At 38.9% G+C, this 5,817-nt stretch overlaps 1 long non-coding RNA gene across 1 annotated transcript; it reads left to right on the forward strand.

Moving 5' to 3' along the window:
- The first annotated feature begins 1,585 nt into the window (after positions 1–1,585).
- On the forward strand, positions 1,586–4,219 carry LOC137468270 (uncharacterized). The gene is made up of 2 exons (XR_010995835.1): positions 1,586–1,843; positions 2,901–4,219. It is a non-coding gene; the product is annotated as an uncharacterized lncRNA (long non-coding RNA).
- Positions 4,220–5,817: the final 1,598 nt, after the last annotated feature.

Below are 5,817 nucleotides of genomic sequence, written 5' to 3' on the forward strand. Positions count from 1 at the left end.
TCTTTAAAATTTTGTAATTCTTAGAAGCCTAATATAAAACATGGAGCTTTTCTGTGGCTGAAATGCTGTTTTCCTTATACACATCAGCAGAAGGTTTAACTTTTTAGTAATTTTGACAACTGAGACAGTGTATGTAAAACAAGTGGTCCCAGCTAACAAAGCACATTTCTCCTGGGAGTTTGTGGGCAGGAGAGGGAGGATTTAAGAATGGCACACTACCTTTTTGCTATGTGAAAAGCCCTCATCAGGTAAACTTCAAACAATCATCCTCCCAAGGAAATCTGATAGGTTATCACTCACTAAGGAAGAGGCTGTTGTGGAAGAAAGGTGAGAAGATACTTTCCTTGAAAGTGGTGTGTGTGGCCTTCTGCACACAGAGCAGCAAGTGAGTGGATACTGTACTTTTTCCACAGTTGCTCTGCCCCTCATTTGTTGGTTCAAGTTCCCAGGCTGTCTTGATTATAAGGAATTTCACCAGTTGTGGAAAGTTTATTCGGCACTTTAATGAGCAATGCTCAGTTCATGTACCTCAGAAGGCAAAGAATGAAGAACTGGGCTGTGTTCTGCAATAGAAGCAGTTTAAAGGTGGCATGTCCATTTCTTACTAAATCTTATAAATTTTTATCTCATTAATTCAAATCTTAACAGCCTCAAATGTTCCTTCTGACCTTTGTGCCTTTAAACGTGCACAATGTCACCTGGAGCTGGTCAGTCCAATAATATTCTGCGGTTCTGGGCCTGAGGGCTGGAGAATTAAAGAATAAAAAAAAAAAAAAAAAAAAAAAAAAAAAAAAAAAAAAAGTAAAAGGATGATTCTTTCCAGTATTCAGGTAAAACAAGTTCTCAGTTCTCAAGTGGTTTCATAAGAGCATATTTTTTAGAGGACAGGACAAAGCTCCTTCCCTCCTGCTCTACAAAGATACCTACTGTTCCTCGTGTTATGTTGATGTTTATTGCACTGAGAAGCATTCCACTGTGTAAGAGGTAAGTCCTAATCATTAGTAATTGAATTAAACACTTAAAACAGCAAAAGGGGTAACGTTGTTTCTCTTCCCCTCCCCTGCCCTCCATAGCTGCCAGGGCTGTGAGTCAAGGTACTGGTAGTGTGTCCTTTTCCCTGGGCTGCTCTAAGAACCTGCAGAGTTAATAGGAAGTGCCCATCCATTGCTGTGCAGAGCTGGTCAGACCTGCTCAGTTCATCCCAGAGGTCACATTGCTTGGCAGCGAAGCCAACAACTGAGTGGCTAAAATTGTCTCCTCTCTGTCGTCTCCTTAACCACAGCTGAAAGGCAGCAAGGCAGTGACCCAGCAGCCTCTGCTCTTTAGGAGAGCTTGTGCTTCGCACTAAAGGTACAGCTAGGTCTGCAGAGAAGCTGTGGGATGTAACTGGGGAGATGTGGAGATATGGTATACAGAGTCCACTCTTCTCTTTAGAATGACTTAAATGATTCAAACAATTCAGTTAAAAAAATCCCAACCCTTCAGGGTAGTCATCAGAGACCAGGATGACTGACCTTAGCAGTTGTATTTTAGAGTTCCTCAGGGTTACCAGAGAACAATGTCAGTAATATGTCCTTTTTTCCTCTCCAGTCTGTGGGTGCTAAACAGCCTGCTTTGACAGCGAGCAGCCTTAATCCTGAGTTTTGCCAAGACATAATAATATGGGGTTCAAAGTACTGTTCTAGTAAAAGGCTAGATACAAATTTCCATGGAAATTGATTGCATCATGTCTCACACATGGGTGAGTCAAGGATATTGTGAAATATTTCCCATTTACTGGTAATAGTAAATCCATAGCAAAATGTGGATTATGCTCTGTAAGTGCTCCTTATCATGGTATCTGGTATGTATAATTATTTTATTGACCTCTTCTATTATTTTACTTTGCCCTCCCTGTCTGACTTAGCACGAATGGCTCTTGAGTTTGATGATGATACAGATATCTGATAGGTCACTATAATTCTTAGGTTACAATTTCTGTGTTGTAACTAATGATGTTTTTGCAGCATGATGTGAAGTGCTGTTAAAAGAAAAGAAGGAATCACACAAATACTAAATAGCTCTAATTTCTGATGATTTATCTTGTTCTTCCCTTTACGAGTCACTTTACCCAAGTCATTAAAGATGCCTACTACCTAAGACAAAATAAAAGATAAACAATTTAAATTTAATGAAAAAATAATGAAAAAAATAAAGGAAAGAACCAATTTTACTTGACATTACTGCATTACATTTTCCCAACATTTCTGTAATGCCCAGAAAGATACAAACATTTCTTAATACTGATTTAGGAGTAATCCACATTGTCCTGATCTATAAGTTTCCTGCCCCTTACTGGTTTTCAGAAATTTCTCTGCTCTTTTGGGATTCTTGATGCCAGCATTCATACCTCACACTATGGAAATGTAATTATTTGGCCTGTGGCCACGGTCTTTGGTGTTTTGCTTAGTGGTTACCGAAATCACTTGAATTTTTTCACCTTTTGTGTAATCAAATCCAAGAGATTGTCTTGTTTCCCTGGAAGTGTTACGTAAACCCATGCTTGCTATTAAGTCATTTTAACAGTTGAGAAAGTTAGTAATGTAATATTTATAGATCTCATTCAGAAACAGAGGATTTTGGCAGTGTTGCCAATACAGCCCCAATTCTCAAATATCAAATGTTGCTTTGAGGAAAAAAACTTTCTTTACCTTTAGTTTCCATCTACCTCTTTGTCTAGTTTTATATCCAGCTTTTGTCTGTTGTGTCATTGTGCTTACTGTCACGCATATTTGTGTATTTGATTGCATTGTATTCACACATCAATGCTATTTTATGCTGCAGCAGCAGCAAACATTTGCAAAGAAATATTTGTTGATTGTTGTACCAAATGCTGTATTTTCTGCCTCCTTCCTGTTTAGGATCACAGACCAGCTGAGGCAGGAAGGCACCTGTGAAGATCCTCTGGCCCAAATTTCTGCTCAAAGATGAGTCTGTGAGAGCAGGTTCCTCAGGATGGTGTCCATTTGGTTTTGAGTATCTTCAAGGCTGGAGCAGAGTGGAAGGATCAGCTTTCTCAAACTGTAGACAATGCTCTGCCTAATGCAGCACAAGATAATCTTTGCCTTCTTTCTACAATGACACATTGCTGGCTTATAATTTAGATTTTTAAATGTTCTTATTTCTAAACCTTTATATTGTTTCTGTCCCAGTCTTCCTGAATAGATATATATGTCTTCCATAAATCTCCTAAATATCACACCAATACACACTTTTCATTAACTCCCTGAGTTGCATCTTAAGGTAAATATGTTTGTTTTCTTCAGAAACCACACTAGAACCATTTTTCTGAAACTGTTTTCCTCTTCTTCGTGTAACAAAATAACCTTTACCTACCAGTTTTCCTTGCAAAATCTCAGTTGCAGTCTCCATCTGAAAAAGCTTCCCTGGTTCTCCATGCCTGTCTAATTGCTCAATTTCATGTTTTTCTGTCCCTTTCCAGTAACTATCTCTTTCAAAAAAAAATCAACTCAGTGACCTTTTGCTTTCAATCTTCTTTTCAGAAAGTTTTCCATTGAAACATTCCTCCCTCTCACTTCCTTTGGCAGGTTTTATGCCCCTGGATAATGCTCAACAGCATCAAACTGTGCTGAACATCATTTCTTAGCAGATGGAACTAGTGATTTGTCCACACTTGATCCAGACCCTCACCTTTTCTGCTTTTCCTGTTTTTCTTTACTCATGGCATGATTAGCCAGGATTACCTAACTCAAAAAAAAACCCCTGTGGGCAGTGACAGCTTCTGGTTTGCATGGACCAAAGTGCAGGAGGGTTTTCTATCATTATTTTGCTAAAAATACTCCGCAGATCAATTGCTTATTCTTTTGCTACTTTCTGACAAAATTTTCAAATGAATGTTACTGACACAGAATTTATAATAGCTGTAAAAGTTGACTGCTGGAAAGATGGAAGAGTAAGAAAATGAGGAATGTAGAAATCAGAGTCAAATTACGAACCAGTACTTGAGGAGAAAACCCCATGAAAATCACCCAATTATCATGGGATGGCTCTACCTAGAAATCACAGACAAGTGCCAAAGCACTTAAAGAAACCAAACCGCTCTAACACTTCTTGGATTTCTGCAGTTTTTTGTGGTATTTTGATACACTAACAAAAAAGAAATTCCCTTCTTAGTAGCCTGACTACCTTCAATTTTATTGTCACACAGATGTGTAGTAAACAAAACTAAAAAAGAAAACCTTTATCTATTACTCAGTCCTGTTTTACAGATAACAGCTCTTTGCTCATAAAGCCTGACCACAAGTGAGTAGTTGTCACTGAACCAAGAAGTACATTAGCAGCTGGATGCATGATTTATTTTTAACAAAGACCCAATGCGAGCATTGGAATTAGGATATGTATCATATGACAGGATTCTGTACAGGTAGGCAGTTGTTCAGACAACCTTTATTGTTCTTGGAAATGACATTTGAAACTTTTATAATATAATTAACCAGTTCTTCCTTAGGAATATCCTGTTCTATCCTAGAAGGTGTGTGTAGCCTCAGTGGGAATCTGGCAGAAAGCCAGGAAGAACTTTGCAAGTACTGTAGTGCACTTGTCCTGCAGAGATGAATAGTCTTCCTTGTCCTCAAGGTGAAAGAACAAGCTCCTCCTCTTATCGGCTGGGATTTGCTGAGGCTTAGAGCTTATTAGATCTAGAGATCTTCTGAGAAGGGAATCATGAGCTCACCCAGAGGCAAGAAAACAGAAAAAGATTCTTGTGAAAAGAAAGTCAAGCTCTGTCAAAATTGGTAAAAACACTGCCCTCTTCCTAGGATGGTGTGGGCTGCTGGAATGTCTGCTTTAGCCACTGCATCTGTAAAAACACTCCTTCAATAAAAGGTGGAGGCAGCAAAAATATTTCCTTCCTGTTATATGTATATATGATAATTTGTGCAGAGAAAATTGTCATATATTTTATAGTTGTGTACTGGTAAGATATACCCTTACAAAAAGTCTTTTAAAACGCACAAGTCAGTGTTGGGAATTGCATCACAGTGTCAAAAACACCTGGACATGAGGAAGGAGAACATCATTTAGAAACAAATGAACGTGGCCAGCCCGGAGATACATCTCAGTACCGAATTCTGGGAATGCGATCATGGGTGCTCATCACTCCCCGACATGGTTTTGTTCAACTCGGCACAGAGAAAGGACTCCACATGAATATGTGCAGTCCTGAAAGGAAGAAAGGGGACGCTGCCTCGGGGAAGAAAATCCATATAAAAATCGCTGGGACAGAGCATTCTGTGTGAGATGTAGGGGACCCTCTGCTGTAGTGGTCAGACCTGTGTCTCACCCAGCACCGATACCCGGGCTCAGCACTGACCCTTTCTGATTGGATAGTGGCTTTTCATTGTTTTTCTCTAAATTTATATTTGGATCATTTAATAAATTTATTTAATTAATAAATTGGAGCATTCATTTATAACACGTCCCAAACTACTGGTTAGTTTTATACGTAGTTCAATGGTTTCCAAAGGTTTAACACCTTTCTCTCTGATAGGCAGGATGCAATTATCTTCGACTTAATTCAGTGAGCATGAGTGAGTAATCTTTTCAGACTTGTGAAGCCAAGAATGCAGTCTAACATCCCCGAGGACTTCCTATGGTAGGAAGTGATCTGACATAGTTAGGAACTTAAGCCCTTTTTTACTCTGCGGGAGATGCCTTGGGTGCAGGGATTTGGGGTGGCTGTTTTATTTGTGTGATACCTGAAATACTAATTTTCATCATTTTTATTTGCTATACACACTCAGGTTTATAAATCTTTTA

The sequence above is a fragment of the Anomalospiza imberbis genome, chromosome 2 (assembly GCF_031753505.1).
Source record: "Anomalospiza imberbis isolate Cuckoo-Finch-1a 21T00152 chromosome 2, ASM3175350v1, whole genome shotgun sequence".
Taxonomy (NCBI): domain Eukaryota; kingdom Metazoa; phylum Chordata; class Aves; order Passeriformes; family Viduidae; genus Anomalospiza; species Anomalospiza imberbis.